The 26,693-nt window shown below is 43.4% G+C and overlaps 1 pseudogene; it reads right to left on the bottom strand.

Annotated features, from left to right (window-relative positions):
• The window catches only part of LOC147979444 (uncharacterized), a 31,388-nt pseudogene extending 5,171 nt beyond the window's left edge, over nt 1–26,217 (bottom strand).
• Nucleotides 26,218–26,693: the final 476 nt, after the last annotated feature.

Raw genomic sequence — 26,693 nt, 5'->3', positions numbered from 1 at the left:
TATTATCAGTTTCAATAATTTCATTCTCTCTAACCCTAGCAAGTTGTTCATCAAGAAATTCACCAAGTGGCATAGTAGTATCAAGCATAGAAGCAGTTTCATCATAAGTATCATGCATAGCAGAAGTGGCATCATCAATAACATGTGACATATTAGAATGAATAGCAGAAGCATGTTTAGGTGTCGCAAGCTTAGTCAAAACAGAAGGTGAATCAAGTGCAGAGCTAGATGGCAGTTCCTTACCTCCCCTAGTAGTTGAGGGATAAATCTTGGTTTTTGGATCTCTCAAGTTCTTCATAATGATAAGCAGATATAAATCCCAAGTGACTCAAACAATAGAGCTATGTTCCCTGGCAACGGTGCCAGAAAATAGTCTTGATAACCCACAAGTATAGGGGATCGCAACAGTTTTCGAGGGTGGAGTATTCAACCCAAATTTATTGATTCGACTCAAGGGGAGCCAAAGAATATTCTCAAGTATTAGCATCTGAGTTGTCAATTCAACCACACCTGGAAAATTAATATCTGCAGCAAAGTATTTAGTAGCAAAGTAATATGATAGTAGTGGTAACGATAGCAAAAGGTAACGGTAACAAAAGTAATGTTTTTGGTATTTTGTAGTGATTGTAACAGTAGCAACGAAAAGTAAATAAGCGAAGGACAATATATGGAAAGCTCGTAGGCAATGGATCGGTGATAGAGAATTATGCCGGATGTGGTTCATCATGTAACAGTCATAACCTATGGTGACACAGAACTAGCTCCAATTCATCAATGTAATGTAGGCATGTATTCCGAATATAGTCATACGTGCTTATGGAAAAGAACTTGCATGACATCTTTTGTCCTACCCTCCTGTGGCAGCGGGGTCCTAGTGGAAACTAAGGGATATTAAGGCCTCCTTTTAATAGAGTACCGGACCAAAGCATTAACACATAGTGAATACATTAACTCCTCAAACTACGGTCATCACCGGGAGTGGTCCCGATTATTATCACTTTGGGGTTGCCGGATCATAACACATAGTAGGTGACTATAGACTTGCAAGATAGGATCAAGAACTCTCATATATTGATGAAAACATAATAGGTTCGGATATGAAATAATGGCACTCGGGCCCTAGTGACAAGCATTAAGCATAGCAAAGTCATGGCAACATCAATCTCAGAACATAGTGGATACTAGGGATCAAACCCTAACAAAACTAACTCGATTACATGATAAATCTCATCCAACCCATCACTGTCCAGCAAGCCTATGATGGAATTACTCACGCACGGCGGTGATCATCATGAAATTGGTGATGGAGGATGATTGATGATGATGATGGCGACGGATTCCCCTCTCCGGAGCCCCGAACGGACTCCAGATCAGCCCTCCTGAGAGGTTTTAGGGCTTGGCGGCGCTCTGTATTGTAAAATGCTATGATTTCTTCTCTCTATTTTTTTCTCCCTGAAAGAAAATATATAGAGTTGGAGTTGAGGTCAGAGGAGCTCCAGGGGGCCCACAAGGTAGGGGGCGCGCCCCCACCCTCGTGGCTAGGGTGTTCCCCCTGGTCTTCATCTTTTGCAAGGATTTTTTTATTATTTCCAAAAAGACGTTCCGTGAAGTTTTAGGTCATTCTGAGAACTTTTGTTTCTGCTCATAAATAACACCATGCCAATTCTGGTAAAAACATCGTCAGTCCGGGTTCATTCCATTCAAATCATGCAAGTTAGAGCCCAAAACAAGGGCAAAAGTGTTTGGAAAAGTAGATACAACGGAGACGTACCAACATGCTCCTTTACTCCAACTTCCCGATTTTAATAGGAATTTTGAGGTTGAATATGATGCTAGTGGAATTGTATTAGGAGGTGTATTATTACCAGATGGTAAACCTGTTGCATACATTTCTAAAAAATTGGGTGGGCCTAGTGTGACCTATTCTACTTACGATAAAGAATTATCCCCTCTTGTTCGGACCTTAGAAACACGGCAACATTTTTTATGACCATAATAATTTGTTATACATTCTTATCATGAATCTTTGAAACACATTAAATGTCAAGCGAAACTCAACCGTGGACATGCTATGAATTCATTGAGACTTTCCTTATGTCGTTAAGCACAAGAATGGTAAAGAAAATGTTATTGCTGATGCATTGTCTCGTCGTTATACTATGCTTTCACAACTTGACTTTAAAATATTTGGTTTGGAGACCATCGAAGATCAATATGTGCATGACGTTAATTTTAAAGATGCAATGCAAAATTGTAAAGAAGGAAGAACATGGAACAAGTTCATCCTGAATGATGGATTTGTGTTTCGTGCTAACAAGCTATGCATCCCAGCTAGCTCCGTTCATCTTTTGTTGATGTAGGAGTAGCATGGAGGAGGATTAATGGGACAATTTGGCGTGAAGAAGATGGAGGACATACTAGTTACACATTTCTTTTGGCCAAAGATGAGACGGGATGTTGAGCATTTTGTTCCTCGCTGCACTACATGTCAAAAAGGCAAGTCACGACTCAATCCTCATGGTTTATATATGACTTTGCCTGTACCTAGTATTCCGTTGGAGGATATATCTATGGACTTTGTTTTATGTTTACCTTGAACAAAGAAGGGGAGGGATAGCATATTTGTTGCTGTGGATAGATTTTCGAAGATGGCACACTTTATACCATGTCATAAAAGTGATGCTGCTGCTAATGTTGCTGATTTGTTCTTTCGTGAAATGATTCGCTTGCATGATGTCCCAAATACCACTGTTTCAGATCGTGATACTAAATTTCTTAGCCACTTCTGGAGATGTTTATGGTCTAAGTTGCGGACTAAGCCGCTTTTTAGTACTACGTGTCACCCCCAAACTGATGGACAAACTAAAGTAGTCAATAGAACTTTGTCCACTATGCTTAGGGATGTTTTGGAGAATAACAAGAAAATGTGGGAAGAATGCTTGCCTCATATTGAATAGACTTTAGTGGTCAGGTCAATCGTGCCCCGGTGTGGTCAATAACCTCTCGGAGTTGGTTTAGCAATTGCTAAGGCACGACGTTGATGAGGACATCAATACCATTGTTACACCCACATCCCTTGCTGCTGTACATACTGGACCAATTATTACAGCTCGTGCACGCCAATTAACTTCCTAGGTACTTTCATTTCTTGGTAACAATTCTAATGTTCATGAGAATATGATGTTGCCTAAATTGGATACATTTGTTTTTCTTACAAATGAAGGGCCTAGCTTGGACAAGAAAGATGAACCTTGGAGCAAGTTCAAGCATGGAGATGATGGCATGCGCAAGGGGAACAATGAAGTTTCAAGTGATGATTTCAGTACTTTGAAGCCACCATAATGAGTTCGTGAAGGCTTGGCCAAAATATACAAGATGCCGCTTCCTAAATTTCGTCCAGAGGCTATTATAGGTGATGCGTCACCTTATTATTGGGCCAGGACCATGTAATTTCAAAATACTTGAGTATAGGATATTTTTAGAGTATGTATGTGTGGGAAAACAAGAGTTAGGGTTGGTTTCGGACAGCTCCTACAAGGGCCATGAAATCTCCCCTCTTCCTCCATATATACAGCCCTTAGGGAACCGTTTAGACTTTGGGTTTTGTTTAGATTGAGCGTTCGCCATAGCTGCAACTTTGCGTACTTCATTTGTGTCCAACGACCAGACCAAGACGTCGTAGAACCCCACTTTATCAATAAAGCTTTCCTCTTTTATTTGCAATATCTAGATTGCAATTTCAGTTTCTTGCTTGTTCTTCGTTCGCTTGCAGGAAATAGACCTTCATGGTCAGGTTGATCGTGCTCCGGCATGGTCAATAACCTCTCGGAGTTGGTTTAGCGATTGCTAAGGCGCGGCGTCCTTGCACGTTCGCATTGGGATCGTCAAAGTCTACTCCACCAAACATGATAGCCACCATCTCATCGAAAGATGGAACATCATTGCCTCTATCAAGTGGTATCAGATTTCTAGGTTGCTCGGTGAGATTTTATAGTTTTTCGTAGTTTAGATCGAGTCTGCTCTTCATACCTATAGTCCACGAAAAAGCCACAAAAAATTGGGGTTAGTTCATCATAACCGAACAAGTCTGAGCCTTTGCATAGCTTTTTCAGTATTTTGCTTTGTTGAATTTGCGATTGCATCGTCGTGTCTAGTTGCTGGTCTTGGCGTCTAGTCCTTTAGAGTTTCGAGTTCTATCACAATTTGTCATGCCACCGCCACACCATCTTCATCAGTACTGTAATAGCTTCCATATCCTACCACCCCAGCCATATACCACCACGGCTGCCATATCCTACCATCGGTGCCATATACCACCATCGTTGCCATATCCTACCACCTCTACCATATACCACCAACGCTGCCATATCCTACCACCATATATCCATCACCAATCCGAGTTCTTTTCATATTAGGTTTTTTTTCAAGATCCATCTATTTTCCGATTCGTTTTTCCTTGTCTGAGTAGGTTTCGAAAAAAAAGAGTCTAGAGACCCCGGGCAGTTTTTAGGCCAAAATTACAGCGACGGAAAGTATTTTTTCGCTATCCTGTTTTTAGGTCTCAGGGAGCGTTTTGAGACACTTGCCATCATAGTGACATTTTGTCGTACTTTTTGGTCATTGCTGCCTTGTTTTCCGGAAAAAAATAGTCAAAATTTTCGGGCCTATCCTTTTATTTTGACTTGGGAAGAGTTTTGAGACACTCACTATTACAGTGATTTATCGCAAAAAAGGAGCGCAAAAAAGAGCGAAATAAATAAATTCTAGAGTGTGATTTTCCCTTGTTTCCGTACCACTCCGTAATTTTGTTGGTGTTCTAGGCTTGCGTCTCTAGTATGATCTAGCCTAGGACCAGCACAGTACCGTCGTTGAGCGTTTATTCAACTTTCCATCTCTGAATTGATTATTACTGACCCTTTTGGCTACCATATTATAAGCCTTCCCAGCTCCACATACATCTTCGTCATGCGTTTGACTCTCCCTGGTAATCGCTCTATCCAAGCTTTGAGAGTTTTGACTAAAACGGTTGCCGATCACCAAGAACTGGTAAGAATTTGAGATTTGCTTGATGGATTTGTGAATTTCCACAACAACACTGCCACTTCCTAGTAGTCTATAGGAGCATATTCTTGTGTTTTTCTCTTCCTGCTAACCATGCCAGGATCACAAGCGGATGAGCTGGACTGGGAGAACATGACGAACTAGGAGCTTCATGATAAATTCCAAGAAATGTTGGGTCAACAGGTAGAAGACGTGATGGCCAGTTTTGGCAAGACATTAGCGAGGATTGATGACATTGAGAAGACAATTGACAACAAGTTGGATGCCAAGTTCACTAAGGTGCTTGTGCGTCTAACTCCACCTACTGCCTCTGCTACACCATTGCAACAACAACAACAACCACCTCCACATCGCCAGACAGCCCTTCACCGAGCGAGTCTTGTTCCTATTGAGCCCGGCCAAACTTTTGGTGTCACTGCTGATGCTTGTGTGGATCCTGCTGCGGAGGAGGGGGATTATGCAAGCAATTATGAGGATGAGGTTGATCAAAATCAGAACTACATGCAACCACCAGCACCAACACCAGGTCGTCCACATGCAAATAATCGCAATGGTAGGCCTGCACCACTACCTCAGGTATGAGATCATGACCATCTTCCTAAACTAAAATTGAATATGCCACCATTCGAGGGTAGATATGTTCCTTATATATATTGTACTTGGGAGTTAGGAACTAAACAATGTTTTACATGTTTATAATATCCCGAGGAAAGACGTGTTGCTGCTACTGTTTGTGCTTTCACTAGTTTTGTCGATTATATCCTATTCCATATACTTGGGCTACTTTGAACACTGCTATGCGTACTTGTTGGGTTCCACCATATTATCAACATGAATTACTTTACAAATTCCAATATTTAATACAAGGAAATTTTTTTGTAGAGGAATAATATCAAGAATTGCAAACTGGCATGATTAGATGTCGTATTGTTGAGGATAATGAAGCTATGCTTGCATGTTTTATGGGTGGATTAAATCGAGAGATTCAGACCATTTTAGAGTGTAAGGATGTAACACCCCGGATGTAACTTTCCCAATTTGTACTCCAGCTCTTGCCATTTTCGGCGTTAAGTTATATTTATATTCTCGGGTTCGGGTCTTTGTCTCCGTGTGTTGTTGTCTTTGTCATGCATCTCATATCATGTCATCATGTGCATTGCATTTGCATACATCTTCGTCTCATGCATTCGAGCATTTTCCCCGTTGTCCGTTTTGCATTCCGGCGCTTCGTTCTCCTCCGGTGGTCATTTCTAGCTTTCTTTCGTGTGTGGGGTTTAAACATTTCCGGATTGGACCGAGACTTGCCAAGCGGCCTTGGTTTACTACCGGTAGACCGCCTGTCAAGTTTCGTATCATTTGGACTTCGTTTGATACTCCAACGGTTAACCGAGGGACCGAGAAGGCCTCGTGTGTGTTGCAGCCCAACACCCCTCCAATTTGGCCCAAAACCCACCTAACTCTGCTCCATCATCTAGAGCATTCGATCACGATCGCGTGGCCGAAAACCGCACCTCATTTGGACTCTCCTAGCTCCCTCTATGCCTATTTAAAGGCCCCCCGATTTTCGGATCTCCTCCTACCTCCGAAACCCTAAAAATCATCTCGCGCGCCGGACATGTCCGTTTCGGCCAGACACGCCGCCGCCGCCGCCCGCAGCCAGTGGCAGAGCGCCACGTGGCCGCCGCCGCGCCACTCCCACCGCGGCCCGCGGGAGCCCGGAGCCGGCCCTCCCGGCCCGCGCGCCGCCGCCTCCCGGCCGCTGCCTCGCGCCGCCGCCCCGCGCCGCCACCGCCGCCGCCGCCGCCTCGCCCGGCCGCCGCCTCCGGCCGCCGCCGCCATCGCCGGCCCCGGCCCGGCCTCTCCTCTCCACTCCGGCGACGTCGGCGACGAACTCCGGCGTGAACAGTGCAGATCCGGCCGCCTCGGTTCGCGTGCCTCCGGTCAAACCCTAGATCTGGGGTTGTTTTTTTCTCTAAGTCCCTATATTTTCAGTACAAGTGCACATGTTCGAGGCCCCATAACTTTGCATCCGTAGCTCTGATTCACGCATATAGCATATCAAAATGTTCATCTCAGAGTGTACATCATTTCGTTCCATTGCATCATTTTCATTTGACCTCATCTTGATGCCCGAAATGCTGTTAGAAGAGGGCTACTTGACTTAATTGTCAGATCTGCTACTCCATTTAGCACTTGAGTTTACATTTCGGGCATATCAAAATGTTTGCCTCAGAGAGTACATCATTTCATCTCATTGCATCATTTTCATTTGAGTTTATCTTGATGCCCGAAATGTTGTTAGAATAGTGCTACTTGAGATAATTTGTCAGATCTGCTGCTACATTTAGATATTTGTCATTTTTGCCATGATTAATGTGTGCATGCTATGCCCATGAGTTCTACATGTGTTTTGTTAAGGGTTTTGTCATCTTTCCAGAGGTGCAACCCATGTATTTTTAGGATGTGTGTGGTGACTTGTGCAAGCTTGCAAAGTGGTGCACTTGCTAAGTCTGTTTTCAGGGACTTAGTGATTTCACTAAGTCCTGGAGCTGTTTATCTCATGTTGTCATATGTTCTCGTTGTTTCCTAGTGATCCGTGCCTCTTTTGAGGATGATCAGTAAGGGAGTTTTGTTAATATTGTAGTGCTATATCCATCCATGTCTTTTTTTTCAATTATGGAGCACCCTAGCTTGAGTCAATCGAGCTCTACTTTTGCTACTTTGTGAATCTGGGCAGATTGTCAACTTGTTTGCAATTTTGCCGATGATGTTGTAGTTGATCCGTGCATGCTATGCTATTGTTCTTGCCATGTCTAGCTGGCATTTTGTGCCTTCTTGATGGGTGTATGCTTTTCTTGCCATGACTTGCAATGTAGTGAGTGCATCGTGCTCGTAAACATGCCTACTTGAGTTATATTTCAGCATGTGCCAGTTTTCACCAAGTCTGTAAACTGATTATGTTTTTGCTATGTTCACATGCTTGCAATTGTATTTTCTGATCCCTTTTGGCTCAAGGTCACTAAGGGACTTTTGTTAAGCTCTTTGAGTAGCTCCATTCCATGCTTTACTTTGCCATGTTCAGGTCTTGTAGCATGTAGTTTTCATGCTCCAAAGAGGGCTACCTGATCTGATATTCCAGACAAGTGTTAATTTCACTAAGTCTGAGATCTGTTTGCCATATGCATTTTTGCCATGCTTGTTTGAATCTGTTAATGGATGAATTGGACGTAGCTCAGTGCTAGACTTTTGTTAAGCATCTTGTGTGCATCCCTGCCATGTATTTTTTTTTCATGTTTGGGTGCTGTAGCATGTTCATTTCATTGCATTTAGATGCCTACTTGCTGTAAATCGCAGACCGGTGTCATTTTTGAATCGCTTGCCATTTCCAAACCGTAACTCCGATTCCGGCGTTCTTTATATCGTTTTCAAGCGACTTCGTCTCATCTTTCCAGTGGCACACTTTGTTTTACAAGTTGAGGCCAGGTTTATGCATTTCCTGTCATATCTTGCATTTTGCATCCCGCATCGCATCCCGCATAGCATATCATCTTTGCACTGTGTTGTTTGAGTTTGCACGTGGTCGATTGTATCCTTGTTGCTTGTTTGTCTTGTTTGGGTAGAGCCGGGAGATGAGTTCGCTAACGAGGAGCCCGTTGAGTTTGCTTTTGAGGATCCAGTCAACTCTGACAACTGTGCAGGCAAGATGATCATACCCTCAAAATCACTACTATCTTTGCTATGCTAGTTTGCTCGCTCTTTTGCTATGCCAATGCTACGATGCCTACCACTTGCTTTCAAGCCTCCCAAATTTCCATGTCAAACCTCTAACCCAACATGTCCTAGCAAACCATTGATTGGCTATGTTACCGCTTTGCTCAGCCCCTCTTATAGCGTTGCTAGTTGCAGGTGAAGATTGAAGGCCGTTCCTTGTTGGAACATTTATTTGCTTGTTGGGATATCATTATATTATCTTGCTATCTTAATGCATCTATATACTTGGTAAAGGGTGGAAGGCTCGGCCTCTCGCCTAGTGTTTTGTTCCACTCTTGCCGCCCTAGTTTCCGTCATATCGGTGTTATGTTCCCGGATTTTTGCGTCCCTTACGCGGTTGGGTTATAATGGGAACCCCTTGATAATTCGCCTTGATTAAAGCTTTTCCAGCAATGCCCAACCTTGGTCTTACCATTTGCCACCTAGCCTCTTTTCCCTCGGGTTTCCGGAGCCCAAGGGTCATCTTATTTTAACCCCCCCCCCCCCGGGCCAGTGCTCCTCTGAGTGTTGGTCCAAACTAGAGTCCTGTGCAGCGCCCCCTCGGGGAAACTCAAGGTTTGGATTTAGTTGTATGGAGCGCTCATCTGAGTGTGCCCTGAGAAAGAGATATGTGCAGCTCCTATCGTGATTTGTCGGCACATTCGGGCGTTGTTGCTAGTCTTGTTTTAACCTGTCGAAGTGTCTTGAGTAACCGAGATACCGAGTCTGATCGGAACGTCTTGGGAGGAGGTCTATTCCTTCGTTGACCGTGAGAGCTTGTCATGGGCTAAGTTGGGAATCCCCTGCAGGGATTTGAACTTCCGAAAGCCGTGCCCGCGGTTATGGGCAGATGGGAATTTGTTAATGTCCGGTTGTAGATAACTTGAACCTTAATTTAATTAAAATGAATCAACTGAGTGTGTTACCGTGATGGCCTCTTCTCCGTGGAGTCCGGGAAGCGGACACGGTGTTGGAGTAATGTTTGCGCAGGTGGTTCTCTAGTTTCTCGCTCGTGCTTTGCCTCCTCTTCTCGCTCTCTTTTGCGAATAAGTTAGCCACCATACTTGCTAGTCGCTTGTTGCAGCTCCACTCATATTATACCTTGCCTTACCTATAAGCTTAAATAGTCTTGATCGCGAGGGTGTGAGATTGCTGAGTCCCTGTGGCTCACAGATTACTATTACACCAGATGCAGGGCCTAATGATTCCGCTCCAGGAGACGCGTATGAGCTCAAGTGGGAGTTCGACAAAGACTCTCAACGTTACTATGTTTCCTTTCCCAATGATCAGTAGCTCAAGAGGGGTTGATCAGTAGTCGGGCCATGAGTGTTTGGATGATGTAATGTTATTTATGTACTTGATTGACGTGGCGAGTGTAAGCCAACTATGTTATCTCCCCTTTCATTATTATATTACATGGGATGTTGTGAAGATTGCCTAACTTGCGACATATGCCTTTAATGCGATTATGTCTCTAAGTCGTGCCTCGACACGTGGGAGCTATAGTCGCATCGAGGGTGTTACAAAGGAGTTATTGAAGATGCTGACATGTATGAAAGTTTAGTTGCTCAACGTGTTTTGAGTGTGCAGGTCACACAAGCTAAGAAAAATCAGAGGCATAATTTGTTCCATACAAAGGGAGTTGTGAGGGAACATTCTCTTCACGTCATCATAGATGGAGGGAGCTGCAACAACTTGGCTAGCATGGAGATCGTGGAGAAGCTATCTCTCACCACAAGACAACATCAACATCCTTACTACATCCAATGGCAAGCATGTTACGATAACACATACTATTCGTGTGCATTTTCGTATCTCTACATATGCTGATTGTGGTACCCATGCAAGCATGTTCCTTATTACTTGGTAGACCAGGGCAATGTGATAAAAATTATGTACACCATGGTAGAAACAATCAGCATACTCTTGTTCATAAGGATAAACATATTACGTTGCTTACTATGTCTCCTGATTCCATTTTGAAAGAGGATATTAAAAGAGCTAATAAAGCAAAACATGAGAAAAATAAGAGTGAAAATCAGATTGTGGCAAAAGAATTTGAGCAACAAATGAAGCCTAATAACAAACCATCTAGCATTGCTTCTGAAATTAAATTAAAAAGTGCATGTTTACTTGCCACCTAATTTGATATTGATGAGCTAGATTTCAGAAAATCTGTTTGCTATGCTTTTGTGTGCAAAGTGGCATTATTTTCATTCAAGGACGTGCCTTTCTCTTTGCCTCCTGCCGTCACTAACATTTTGCAGGAGTTTGCTGACGTCTTTCCACAAGACGTGCCACCGGGATTACCACCTATTTGAGGGATTGAGCATTAGATTGACTTAATTACTAGTGCATTGCTACCCAACCGTGCACCATACCGTTCCAATCCAGAGGAGGCGAAGGAGATTAAGCATCAACTCTAGGAGCTGCTCGACGAAGGTTATATACGCGAATCCCTTAGTCATTGTGCTGTTCCTATTATTCTAGTGCCGAAAAGCATGGTAAATTGCGTATGTGTTTTGATTGTAGAGGCATCAATAATATTACTATTCATTATCGTCATCCTATTCCTAGCCTAAATGATATGCTTGATGAATTGAGTGGCTCTACAATATTCTGCAAAGTTGATTTGCATAGTCGATACCATCAGTTTCTTATGAAATTGGGAGATGAATGGAAAACAACATTTAAAACTAAGTTTGGTTTATATGAGTGGTTAGTCATGCCTTTTGGGTTAACTAATGCACCTAGTACTTTCATGAGATTAACGAATGAAGTTTCACATGCTTTCATTGTTCGATTTGTGGTAGTCTATTTTGATGATATTATGATTTATAGCAAATCTTTGGAAGAACATTTGGAACATTTACATGATGTTTTTATTGCTCTACATGATGCACGTTTGTTTGGTAACCTTGGGAAGTGCACTTTTTGCACCAACCGAGTATATTTTCTTGGTTATGTTGTTACTTCATAGGGAATTGAAGTTGACAAATCCACGATTGAAGCTATTGAAAGTTGGCCGCAGCCCAAAATGGTCACACAAGTGAGGAATTTTCTTGGACTCACTAGTTTCTATAGGCGTTTTGTGAGAGACTTTAGCACCATTGCTGCACCTCTCAATGAGCATATAATGAAGGATGTAACTTTTGTTTGGGGTACCGCACAGGAAGAAGCCTTCACGTTATTGAAACATAAGTTGACACATGCTCCTTTACTCCAACTTCCTGATTTTAATAAGACTTTTGAGCTTGAATATGATGCTAGTGGAATTGGATTAGGAGGTGTGTTATTACAAGATGGCAAACCTGTTGCATATTTTTTTGAAAAATATAGTGGGCCTAGTCTAAACTATTCTACTTATGATAAAGAATTATATGCTCTTGTTCGTACTTTAGAAACATGGCAACATTATTTATGGCCTAAAGAATTTGTTATACATTCTGGTCATGAATCTTTGAACTATATTAAAAGTCAAGCCAAACTGAATCGTAGACATACTAAATTGGTTGAATTCATTGAGACTTTTCCTTATGTTATTAAACAAAAGAAGGGTAAAGAAAATATTTTTACTTATGCATTGTCTCGTTACTAAACTATGTTTTCACAACTTAACTTGAAAATATTTGGTCTGGAGACCATCAAAGATCAATATGTGCATGATGCTGATTTTAAAGATGTAATGCAGAATTGTAAAGAAGGAAGAACATGGAACAACTTTGTTGTTAATGATGGATTTGTGTTCCGTGCTAACAAGCTACGCATTCCAGCTAGCTCTGTTCGTCTTTTGTTGTTGCGAGCTAATGGCGCATGGAGGAGGATTAATGGGACACTTTCGCGTGAAGAAACGCGGGATATACTTTATACACATTTGTTTTGGCCAAAGATGAGATGGCATGTTGAGTGTTTTCTTGCTCGCTGCACTACATGTCAAAAAGCTAGGTTATGACTCAATTCTCTATGGAGTTTGTTTTATGTTTACCTCGAAGTAAGAAGGGGAGGGATAGCATATTTGTTGTCATGGATAGATTTCAAAAATGGCACATTTCATAAAAGCGATGATGCTGCTAATGTTGCTGATTTGTTCTTCCGTGAAATTATTCGCTTGCATGGTGTGCCAAATATTGTTCTTTCAGTTCATGATACTAAATTTCTAAGACACATTTGAAGATGTTTATGGGATAAATTGGGGACTAAACTACTTTTTAGTACTACATGTCACACCCAAACTGATGGACAAACTGAAGTAGTCAATAGAACATTGTCTACTATGCTTTGGGATGTTTTGAAGAATACTAAGAAAATGTGGGAAGAATTCTTGCCTCATATTAAATTTTCTTATAATCATTCACTGCATTCTACTATTAAGATGTGTCCTTTTGAGAATTTGTATGGTTTTCTACCTCGTGCACCTATTGATTTGTTGCCTCTTCCATCTTCGGTGAAGGTTAATTTTGATGCTAAACAACGTGTTGAATTGGTCTTAAAAATGCATGAGCTAACTAAGGAGAACATCCAGTGTATGAATGCTAAATATAAACTTGCTGGAGATAAGGGTAGAAAACAAGTTTTATTTGCACCTGGAGATCTTATTTGGTTACACTTGCGTAAGGATAGTTTTCCTAATTTGCGTAAATCAAAGCTAATGCCACGTGTTGATGGTCCTTTCAAGGTGTTAGAGAAAATAAATGATAATTCATATAAACTTGAGCTACCTGAAGATTTTAGGGTTAGTCCCACTTTTAATATTGCATATTTGAAGCCTTATTTGGGTGAGGAAGATGAGCTTCCGTCGAGAACAACTTCATTTCAAGAAGGGGAGGATGATGAGGACATCAATACCATTGCTACACCCACAGCCTGTAATGACCCGAGACCGATGCTCCAGAGGCCTTCCATGTTTTGCGTGTCAGCTATGTTAATTATTTGTTTGTTGCATTTCTCATGTCATCATGAGCATTGCATCCGCATGCTTTCGCAAGTTTGCATCCGTTCGTAGTTGTCGCGTCCCCCTTGCCTTCATTGGACGTTCCAAGTCCAACCACACTTCGATTTCTCTCTTGCCAAAACCGGAGTCTCTCTACACAGTGCATCAACCCCTCCCGCGCGTCCGAAAACTCACCCGAACCCGACCAGGGCAGTCGTGACCGATCAGTCCTGATCATCCCCAATATCCCTAAAATATCTTCGGTTCTTTGTTGGACTCTTCTAGCCTATATTTTCTCGGACCATCCGATCGTGATCGGAGGGACAGATATAGCCCATAACCAAAAACCTTATGCTATAAATATCAGTCCAAACCCTAGACCCTAGGCAACATGTCCCATCCATCCCCTCACCGTGCCCCTTCCACCCTCTTCCTCAGGATTCCCCGATCCAATCCATCCATTCCACCTAGCCGACCCGACCATGCCCCTTGTTTTCAGCACCGGGACAACCCCTTCCGCCCCTCGATCCACCCTCCTGCACCCACCTCCATCCTGTGAAGGAGCTCATTCCCGAACCCCATCGTCGTCGTCCGTCGCGTCGTCCGCGACCAAGCCGTTGGAGCGCTTCCGCCCTTCCGTCGGCGACCAAGTCAAGGACCACCAACGAGCACCTCATGGAGTCCCTACCTCCTCATCGACCCAAGGAAATGAGCTCCTCCCAAGGCGAGCCACCGCACCACTAGGCCGCTTCCCCGTCCCGAGATGCTCCACCGCCGCCTTGCTCCGTCCTCTCTGTCCTCCCGCCGTTGAGCAGCACCAGCAACCCCGAGCATCCAACTCCTCCCGTGGCACCCGTCCTTCTATCCTCGAGCAAGCCGCAGCTCACCTGAGCCAGCAGATGAGCACCGGCTCCTGTCCTTGTTCTGCTCCTCCTCCTTCCTCCTTTACTCATATCCCTTCTTCCTCTAGTCCTCTATATCAACCCTCTGGCTCTCTCTGTGTAGGACTAAGATGCCATGGATGGCTACCTGTCCGCTCCATCCCAGCCATCCCGCCGGAGTCCCCAGCCTCGTCGGACCCCGCTGCTGCCTTCCCGTCCAGCGCTGCCGCCGCTCTGCTTCCTGACGAGCAGAGTACCGCGCCTGCTTCAGTGCCTCCCCGCTATCCAGATCGAGCGAGAGGAGCTCGCTCGGTCCAGTCACGCGTTGACTACGCTACGTCAGCGCCGGGCCCAGCCGCACCATGCCCCTGCGAGGTCGCTTCCTCACCGGCCTACCTGTCCACCGACTGGGCTTGGCCCACGATGAGCAGCCCCCGCCTTCTGCATGCTCCTGTTGGGCCAGCCAGATTCGGCCCGTGTCATGCTTTTCCCCTTCTGCGATTTTCCTATTATCTCCAGGAATTGCAGTTTTGCAGAAAAGCCCTCATACTTCATGCATTTAATTACTCGACAACCGTGCAGTGGTTTAAAATGTTTTGTATATGTAAGATGCTTAGAATTTCATCTAGTTTCATAATATGCCACTTTTATCTATGTTTAAAATGTTGTTTGTTTAAATTTGCTCAAATGCCATGCTAAAATGATTTATTTAATAACTAAATAACCGTAGCTCCAAATTTAATAATCTTTATATGTAAACGGGGTAAAAAATGCGTAGTTTAACATGGTGGAATTACTTTGCATGTTTAAGAACTCTAAAATTGTGTTTAGGGGAGAACAGTACCAAATTCGAATCTTGCATATGAGGATTTTCCAGAATTGTTGTTTGTTGTTTCTGGCCTCATTTAAACTTGCCTAAATAGTTAGTTTACTTACGCTTCACCTTTTGCCATGTTAACTAACATTTAATATTGATGGGTACACAAACAAGAGTGAAGTAAATATTTCGAACGTGGAGTTTCGTCAATATGCAACCCGTTGCATATTGAGCTCGACTTAATTTGAAGTATGGTTTTTTGCACTTTGCCATGACATGCCTCTGTAAACCGTACATGCATCATACTTGATTGTGCATCATGTCATGATTATGCTTGTTTGGTTACCATGTTGTTTGCTTCTTTCTGGTTGTGGTTCTTGTCGATTGTTCCGGTTACGTTGCGATGTGAGGATCTGTTTGTCTATGTTGGTTCGTCTTCTTCATCGACTCGGTCTTCTTCCTAGCAGGATTTCAGGCAAGATGACCATCACCTTGGATATCACTACTATCTTTTCTATGCTATTTGTCCCGATGCTATCGCTATGTCACGCTACCCACCACTTGTTTATCAAGCCTACCAATATGCCATGAAACAGTCCCTAACTTTTTCACGTTCCTAGCAAACCATTGTATGGCTATGTTACCGCTTTGCTCAGCCCCTCTTATAGTGTTGCTAGTTGCAGGTTGTTCCATATTGGGACATGGATATCATGGATATCATGGGATATCACAATATCTCTTATTTAATTAATACATCTATATACTTGGTAAAGGGTGGAAGGCTCGGCCTTTTGCCTGGTGTTTTGTTCCACTCTTACCTCCCTAGTTTCCGTCACACCGGTGTTATGTTCCTTGATTTTGCATCCCTAACACGATGAGGGTTTATGGGCCCCTCTTGACAGTTCACTTTGAATAAAACTCTTCCAGCAAGGCCCAGCATTGATTTTATCATTTTCCTAATGATGACTAAAACTTGCTTAGGGACCCGCCGACAACCGATGTCTCATAATCAACCCCCCGGGCCATTGCTCCTTATGAGTGTTGGTCTACCTACCTAGCAGTCGGTGGTGCCACCTCGGGGCAACTCGATGTGTTTGGCTATCGTCCACTTAGCATAGACGGTGTTGTCCTGAGAACGAGATACATGCAGCTCCTATCGTGGTATCGACGCACCGGGTGGTCTTGCTGGTTTTGTTTTACCATTCTCGAAATGTCTTGTGCACCGGGATTCCATGTCTGATCGGAGGGTCCCGCGATGGAGGATTGTCTCCGCGGATCATGAGCTTGTCATGGGCTAAGTTGGGACACCCCAGCAGGGTTTAATTTTTTGAGAGCCGTGGCCGCAGTTATGTGGCAGATGGGAATTTGTTAATATCCGGTTGTAGTGGACTTGAACTAAACTCAATTAAAAACACACCAACCGCGTGCGTAGCCGTGACTGTCTCTTTTCGGGTGCGTTCGACAAGAGTACACGTTTATGGTTGAACGTAAGTAGTTCTGGATCAGTTCTTGATCATTACGAGTTTGCGACCGTTGCATAGTTTCTCATCTTATTCCTGTACTCGTAAGTTAGCCACCATACAATGCTTAGTCTCTTGCTGCAACCTCACCACTTATCCATTCCATACCCATTAAGTTTTGCTAGTCTTGATACCCATGGTAATGGGATTGCTGAGTCCTCGTGGCTCACAGATTACTACAATAATAGTTGCAGGTGCAGGTTATGCGAAGCTTTGACGTGAGAGTGATGCTTGCTTGCTTTTGGAGTTCTTCTTCTTCTTTGATCAAGGGATAGGTTCCGGGTCGGGGAGCCTGGGATTAGCAGGGTGGATGTGATTCTTCCTTTTTGTTTGATTTCATCCGTAGTCAGATCCTGCTCTTCTGTATGATGATTGCTATGTATTGATGAACTATTCTATTCATGTTGTAGCTTGTGGCGAGTGTAAGCCTTTATCTTGTATTCTCATCTATTCAGTACGTGGTATGTTGTAATGATATCCACCTTGCTATGCGCTCGAAATGTGGTTGTGCCCCAATCATGAATTCATCACGTGATTGGGATGGAATCGCATCTTGGGTGCCACAAGTTGGTATCAAAGACTTACTGACCTTAGGAGCCCCCTTGATTGATCAAACCACTAACGTTGTTGAGTCTAGAGAAAAACTATTTTGAGTCTAGTTATATCGGAGAGTAGTAATTCTTTTTACTCCTTATCCCCTTCGTTTCTCTGGTGAGGACTCCTAACGTAGATGTTTTGACTTCACTCTCCTCTTGTTCACTCAAGTTTTTTTCGGATCATGCGGATATTGTGGAATCAGTCTGATATCATTGTGACGGGGATTATGTCTTGGTGCCTCCTAACATTTAGGGGTTGTGGCAGTGTCCCGAGGAGTTGAGCTCCATGGTGTTTTTGTCATAGTGTTTATCAATTCAATTTCGAAATACCAGAGGGCACCGACATAAAAAATGCTTCTATACTATTTGTGGTGAGAGTAGTTTGACGACACCTTGATAGAGGCAAAGGTGTCCCGTCTTTTGATGAGGTGGTGGCTATCATTTTTGGAGGAAATTGACTTTGACGATCCGACAATGAACGTGCGAGGACGTCGCGCCTTAGAAATCGCTAAACCAACTCCGAGAGGTTATTGACCATGCCGGAGCACAATCAACCTGACCACGAAGGTCTGTTACCTGCAGGCAAACGAAGAACAAGCAAGAAACTAAGATTGCAATCTAGATATTGCGAATATAAGCGGAAAGCTTTATTGATGAAGGTGGGGTTCTGTGACGCCTTTATCTCGTCGTTGAACACAAACGAAGTACGCGAAGTTGCAGCTATGGTGAACTTTAATCTAAACAAAACTCAAAGTCTAAATGACGCCCTAAGGGCTGTATATATGGAGGAAGAGGGGGGAGGATTTCGTGGCCCTTAGAGGAGGGGTCCGAAACCAACCCTAACTCTTGTTTCCCCGCACATATGGACTCCAAAAACAACCTATACTTAAGTATTTCAAAAATATATGGGCCTGGCCCAATAATAAGGTGACGCAACACCTAGAATAGCCTTTGAACAAAATTTATGAAGTGGCATCTTGTATATTTCGTCCAAGGCTTCACGCACTCCTTATGGTGGCTTCAAAGTCCTGAAATCATCACTTGTAACTCCGCTCTTGATCCCCTTGCGCATGACATCATCTCCATGCTTGGTCTTGCTCCAGTGTTCATCCCTCTTATCCATGCCAGGCCCTTCATTTGTAAGCAAAAAAATGTATCCAATTTAGGCAGCATCATATTCTCATGAACATTAGAATCATTACCAAGAAATGAAAGTACCTGATAATTTAATTGGCGTGCGGGAGCTCTAGTAATTGGTCCAGTATGTATAGCAGCAGGGGCTGTGGGTGTAACAATGGTATTGATGTCCTCATCATCCTCCCCTTCTTCAAATGAAGTCGTCCTCGATGGAAGCTCATCTTCCTCACCCAAAGAAAGCTTCAAATCTGCAATGTTAAAAGTGGAACTAACCCCAAAATCTGCAGGCAGCTCAAGTTTATATGCATTATCATTTATTTTCTCTAACACCTTAAAAGGACCATCAGCACGTGGCATTAGCTTTGATTTGCGCAAATTAGGAAATCTATCCTTATGCAAATGTAGCCAAACAAGATCTCCAGGTGCAAACACAAAATGTTTTCTACCCTTATCTCCAGCAAGTTTATATTTAGCATTCATACGCTCAATGTTTTCCTTAGTTAACTCATGCATTTTTAAAATCATGTAGCGACTAGACCTCAACCAGTCTGATCTCTGTGCATTAGTGTCATCCCTGGATCAGTAATGCTGACATGCACAGTACTTGAAGGATTTATAACAGAGTAGCAATCACACACTGATTACATGGAATGTCTCAAAAGAGAACTTATTGCAATAAATATGGCTTAAGGCCATCTAGCAACGATAACAGCGGAAGGCTTGGAAGATAAGCGAGTCCATCAACTCCAACGGCATCATTGAGTATAGAACCATGACCTAAAGGCATCTAACTCGTTGTCTGAAAAGTCTGCAACATGAACGTTGCAGCCCGAAAACGGGTCAGCACATGGAATATGCTGGCAATGTAACACATAGAGAGTAATGGAAGAATAAAGCAATACTACATGCATATATGGCTGGTGGAAAGCTCTATGGTTACAATTTTGCGTAAAGCCAGTTTTTCCCTACTACAAAGGAATACAATTTTATTTAACTATAATGGTGGTTGTTAAACATTGAGATTGTAGACACCCTCTCAATCCCAATTAAGCATCATCATTAAAACCCAACAATACTAATTAAAGTAACATGATGAGATTCACATGATAATCCAAGTACTAGATACTCAAGACGTCCATAACCGGGGACACGACTAACCATGTTTAGTTTATACACTCTGCAGAGATTTGCGCACTTTTGCCCACAAGACTTGATCTCCTCCGTTGGGATTCTCGCACTACCTGATGTTTGAGAAACGGATGACCGAGACATAGTCTTTCAGAAGCGCTAGCACCTTACGATCGGGTAGACAGTACCAACCTACATCCCCTACATCTGCTAGTCTACCACTGTAAGAGTTCGCATGACTTAGTCAACTATGCTAGAGCCCATAGTAGCTTGTGGCTGCACACAGAAGTTTCTAGTATGAATAATCTCATGATCCCTTTGAGCCTGGGTGGAGGTCCATAAAGAAAACAGGCAATTGCTGGAATACCCAGGTGCCTCAATCCACCTAGATGTGTGTTTAAGTTGCCACCTTAAATAAACCATTAATTTAACAATCTCACATCTGTCATGGATACACCCACTCAATCCACGTCTACTAGCATAGCATGGCAATATAAGCAAACGTAGAAGTAACTCCCAAGGGTTTGATAATAAAACAGCTAATAGGTACTACCTCATCTACTCCCCAAAACCCACAATTTAATTAGATCCTAATCATGCAATGTTTGAGGATTGACCTAATGCAATAAAACTGGGTAGTAAAGATGTATGATCAAAGTGTTACTTGCCTTGCTGATGATCCGCGAAACCTAGAGATTCAAAGTAGCAAGCGGCGCACTTCGGGTACTCGATCGCAAACAAACAAGAATACAATAAGTACTCATCTAATGCACATGTAAAACTCAAATAAGAGATCTAACCAGAAAGTTCAACTTAAGAACTCCGGTTTGCAAAAAGAATCAAATCGAACGAAACAACGAAAGTCAAACGGCGAAAGAAACAAGCTTCGTTTACTAATCTGGATCTAAGTCAAATTTTACAGAAGCAAAATCATGTTTGAGTTGGTTAAACGGAAAGAGGGTTTCGAGACGAAACTCCAGGCGCTTGAATCGCCTGATTCCGATAAACGAGTGAAAGGTTATACTAGAACGAAAATCGGATCAGAAATAATCGCGAAAAATCCGAGAAAAAGAAAAACGATGAACAGATTAACGAACAAACGTTCGTTTTCTGGAACTAAATGGTGAACGTGTCCGTTAAAACGAATGAACGAGTGAACGCTCGCTAAATAAACTAAACCGGAAATAAACCGATCTAAATAAAAAAATGAATCTAAAAAAACCAAACGGAAACCAAACTGAAAACCAAACGGTTTTCTCGAGGAAAACCGCCGGCGGCGGGGCGGGATCAACCTCAGCGGGGCGGCGGCTACGGCGGGACAGCGGGGTCCGACGGCGGGGTCCGGCGGCGGCGGCGGCTCCGGCGGCTGGCGGAGTCGGCTAGGGTTAGGGTTTGGCGCGGCGCGGCTCGGTGGGCTGACGGGATCGGGGCGGCGCCTTATAAAGGCCCGGCCGGACGGAGTACTGGCCGAACACGGCCCTAAGTCGGTTCGCGTTTTTTAATAATTACGCGCAGAAAAACAAATAAAAGAAATACTAAACGGACTCCAAAAATCCCAAAATAAATTTTACCCGACTTCTAAAACCAAGCCGGACAAGAGGAACATTTATTTGGGGCCTAAATACAATTTTGAAAAACGTGTATTTTTCCTACATTCAAATAAAATAGCAATAACTCCCAAAATAAAATCCTATTTGATTTTATTATTAAATCCTCAATATTTCTTTATTTTGGGAAAGACATTTTATTCCCTCTCTCATATTTTTATAATAGAAATAATTGAAGATAAAATAAATAAAATCAAATGATCATATTTTCAAAATTTGAGAAAACTCAAATATGAAAATAACGAAATCCCCAACTCTCTCCGAGGGTCCTTGAGTTGCGTAGAATTTCTTAGGATCAAACCCACAAGCAAATAAGATATGATATGCAGTGATGATCTAATGTATAACATTCCAAATTGAAAAACTGCGATGTTACAAACCTACCCCCCTTAAGATGAATCTCACCCTCGAGATTCGGGTTGGCTAGAAAATAGGTGAGGGTGGTCCTTCAGCACTTCTTTCTCTCGCTCCCAGGTGGCTTCATCCTCGGTGTGGTGGCTCCATTGAACTTTGCAAAACTTGATAACCTTGCTGCGAGTGACTCAGCTGGCATACTCAAGAATCTTGACTGGTTTCTCCTCATAGGTCAAATCACTATCCAACTGAATCGCTTCCAGCGGCAGTGTATCCCTTAGCGGTATATCAGCCATCTCTGCGTGACACTTCTTCAACTGGGAAACGTGGAATACATCGTGAACTCCTGACAATCCTTCGGGCAATTCCAACTTGTAGGCTACTTCTCCCATACACTGCAAAACCTTGTATGGTCCTACAAAACGTGGCGCTAACTTTCCCTTGACTCCAAAGCGCTTAACTCCTCGAAGTGGAGATACTCGAAGATAAACTCGGTCTCCAACTTCGTAAACTGTTTCCTTACGTTTAGAATCTGCGCAGCTCTTCTACCTGGACTGGGCTACCTTGAGCCTGTCACGAATCAATTTCACCTTCTATTCAGACTCCTTAATCAAATCCGGTCCAAACAACGGGCGGTCTCCAAGTTCATCCCACGACAATGGGGTCCTACACCTCCTTCTGTACAAGGCTTTGAAAGGGGCCATCTTCAAACTGGATTGATAATTGTTGTTGTAAGAGAACTCTGCATATGGCAAATTGTCGTCCCAACTAGATCCATAATCTAGCGCACAAGCTCTCAGCATATCCTCCAAAATCTGATTCACTCTCTTGGGCTGTCCATCTGTCTGTGGATGAAAAGTTGTACTGAACTCTAGCCTGGTACCCAAAGTTTCATGCAACTGATTCCAGAACTTTGAGGTAAACTGGGTTCCTCTATCTGATACAATGCTCCTCGGAACTCCATGCAGACATACAATCCTGGTCATGTATATCTTTGCCAACTTAGCACTGGTGTAAGTAGTCTTCACTGGGATGAAATGAGCTACCTTTGTCAAACGATCAACTAAAACCCAAATCGAGTCATAGCCTGAACGAGTTCTGGGAAAACCTGTAATAAAATCCATGCCTAGCTTATCCCACTTCCATTCGGGTATTGGTAATGGCTGTAACAATCCTGCTGGCTTCTGATGCTCTGCCTTTACCCTCTGACATACATCACAAACTGCTACATACTCCGCAATATCCTTCTTCATTCCGGTCCACCAGAAAGTATCCTTCAAATCCAAATACATCTTGGTATTTCCTGGGTGAATCAAATATGGTGAATCATGGGCCTCTTGCAGAATTAACTTCCTGATCTCCGGGTCATTGGGCACAAAAACACGGTCTTCAAACCATAGGGTATCGTGCTCATCCTCACGAAATCCTTTAGCTTTTCCTTTGCTCATCTTCTCCTTTATAGAGGCAACCTCCTTGTCAGTCTTCTGAGCTTCTCTGATCTTATCCATCAAGGTAGACTGAATCTCCAATGCTACTACATAGCCTCTCGGAACTATCTCCAAACATAGCTCACGAAGGTCCTCGGCTAACTACTTCGGTAAATCTCATGTCATTAGTGTGTTGACATGGCTTTTACGGCTCAGGGCATCGGCTACTATGTTAGCCTTTCCGGGATGATAATGCAATCTCATGTCATAATCCTTGATAAGCTCCAACCATCTCCTTTGCCTGAGATTTAGCTCCTTCTGCGTGAAAATATACTTCAAACTCTTGTGATCCGTGTACACTTCACAATGGTTTCCAATGAGAAAATGTCTCCAAGTCTTTAATGCATGCACTACAGCTGCTAACTCCAAATCATGTGTGGCATAATTCAACTCATGAGGCTTAAGCTGTCGTGAGGCATATGAAACAACTCTTCCCTCCTGCATAAGCACTGCTCCAAGTCCTCGACGTGAAGCGTCGCAATACACCTCATAATCCTTGTTTTGATCCGGCAAAATCAACACCGGTGATGTAACCAAACGTTTCTTCAACTCCTGGAAACTGGCCTCACATTCCTCAGTCCATACGAACTTGGTATCCTTCTTCAACAACTCCGTCATAGGCTTCGCAATCTTCGAGAAATTTTCAATGAATCTCCGATAGTATCTTGCAAGTCCAAGAAAACTCCGGATCTCTCCAACTGTTGTTGGTGCTTCCCAATTTGTCATAGTGACAACCTTGGTGGGATCTACTGCTATACCTTCTCCGGATATAACGTGTCCGAGGAATCCAACTTCCTTCAACCAAAACTCACATTTTCTAAACTTGGCATATATCTGATGTTCTCTGAGCTTCTCAAGTACCAAACACAAATGCTCCTTATGCTCCTCTTCATTCTTTGAGTAAACCAGAATATCATCAATGAACACTATGACGAACTTATCCAAAAACTCCATAAACACTTTATTCATCATGTTCATAAAATAGGCAGGTGCGTTAGTCAGACCAAATGACATAACGGTATACTCGTACAGCCCATACCTGGTGGTAAAAGTCGTCTTAGGTATATCATGTTCTCGAATCTTCAACTGATGGTATCCTGATCGCAGATCGATCTTGGAAAATACCTTAGCTCCTTGCAATCGATCAAACATATCATTGATCATCGGTAGTGGGTACTTGTTCTTGATTGTTACTTCATTCAATCCTTGATAATCAACAACCATCCTTAACGATCCATCCTTTTTCTCCACTAGAAGTACTAACGATCCCCAAGGCGAAGAACTTGGGTGAATATAACCTTTATCCAGTAACTCCTTAATCTGCTTCTTAATCTCCTCCAAATCCTTTGCGGGCATCCTATATGGTCTCTTAGATATTGGCCCTGTGCCTGGCAAAAGCTCAATTAACAACTCAATATCTCTATCCGGTGGCATGCCTGGCAACTCCTCTGGAAATACGCCAGGGAAATCCTTCACAACTGGTACTTCCTCCTGCACAACTCATGATAAGGAATTTACTTGAGTCCTCTTCGGCACATGCCGGGATACATACTTGATCCTTCTTCCTTCTGGCGTCGTAAGAAAAATTGACTTACTGGAGCATTCAATGTTCCCTTCATACTTCGATAACCAATCCATGCCTAATATCACATCCAATCCTTGAGATTCCAATACTATTAGGTCTGAGGGAAATACATAGTTACCAATCCTTAATGGTAACCGATCACACCATAGACTATCCATATACTCTGCTCCAGGCGAGGTTACTAACATCGGTGACCTAAGGGCTTGGGTTGGCAGTTTATACTTATGCACAAATCCCCTTGAGATGTATGAATGCGATGCACCAGTATCAAAAAGAACGAGTGCAGTAAATGACTTAACCAAAAACTTACCTATTACTGCATCTGGCTGAGCTTCAACCTCCTCCACGTTAACGTGGTTCACCTGTCCCCTATTGAAAGGGTTCGGCTTCTTCCCAGAGCTTCCATTACCATTTCCATTATGGGCTTCAGGACATTCATTGGCGTAATGTCCAGTCTTCTAACACTTAAAGCAAGCGACTTGGCTCAAGTCTCTCTTGGCTGGTGTTGATGGGTTGGTACGGTTCTGGCCGTTGCTTCCTCCATTCCCATTACCATTCTTGGGGCCATTATGATTGTGCGAGCTTCCTCCCCCATGGGTATGCTGAAAAGGTCCTCCCAGTTTAGGAGTAAAACGCGGCTTTTGCTGAGCTCCAGAATTGTACTTCCCTTGTCCATACTTCCGCTTACGATTTTCAATCTGCTGCTGCTTCCCTTCAATCATAAGTGCGTGATCTACCAACTCCTGGTAGTTGTTGAAGCTTGCTACCATCAACTGCATGCTCAACTCATCATTCAGTCCTTCCAGAAACTTCTCCTGCTTAGCTGCATCCGTAGCAACGTCATCTGGGGCATAACGTGCTAGCTTACTAAAGTCATCCACATACTGGCCAACTGTCCGTCCTCCTTGGCGCAAGTTGCGAAACTCACGCTTCTTCATGGCCATAGCTCCTGCTGAAACATGGGCAGTATGGAAAGCCTGCTGAAACTGATCCCATGTGACAGTGTCGATAGGGTAAGTGGCTGTGAAATTCTCCCATGATGATGCTACGGGTCCTTCAAGCTGATGTGCGGCAAATTTCACCTTTTCCGCATCTGTGCATCCTGCCGTGGTCAACTCCCTTGCTGTCTTGCGGAGCCAATCATCTGCAACAATCGGCTCGGTGCTACTAGAGAACACCAGCAGATTCAGCCTAAGAAAACGGGTTAAGTGATCAATAGGTGGTGGCAGTGGTGGGTTGTTGTTGTTGTTGTTGTTCCCCTGATTCTGATTCTAGACTAGCAACTGCATCAACGTATTCTGCTGCTGGATCAACTGAGTGAGCTCCAGTGGGAAGGTAAATCCGGGGTCACGTCTCAGAGGCATCTGATGGGTTTAGATGGGAGAGATTATAATAGAATGAGGTCTAATGGGAAAACACTACCCAAATGCACATGAGGCAATGCACACAAAATCACTTCATTCAATCAAATAAGGGCATACAATCGGTCTAGAACTATCGTTATAAAAGTGCTTGGACTATGCTATATACATGGTGGAACACTACTACTGTTATGGCGGTCGACTAGAAAAACTGCTCCGATGAAGACTCCATGATATCCGCTCCAGCTTCGTCGACATAGTCATCATCGCTGTTGTAACGCCCCAAGACCGATGTGCCAGGTGTCGTCCAGTTATTCGCTGTTGTTGCCTTGTCATTGCTTGCGTGTCATGCATTGCATATCATGTCATCGTGTGCACTGCATCATCATGTTTTTAAAACTTGCATTTGTTCCGGTCTCCTCGTTCTCTCTATTGTCCGTTCTGAGCCCAACCACACTTGCACGCGCCCGCGGCATGTC

The sequence above is a fragment of the Triticum urartu genome, chromosome 3A (genome assembly GCF_056163025.1).
Source record: "Triticum urartu cultivar PI428250 chromosome 3A, HENAU_Tu73, whole genome shotgun sequence".
In the NCBI taxonomy this organism is placed as follows: domain Eukaryota; kingdom Viridiplantae; phylum Streptophyta; class Magnoliopsida; order Poales; family Poaceae; genus Triticum; species Triticum urartu.
Note: the sequence above shows the minus strand (reverse complement) of the source record. Positions and strands in the feature narration are given on the sequence as shown.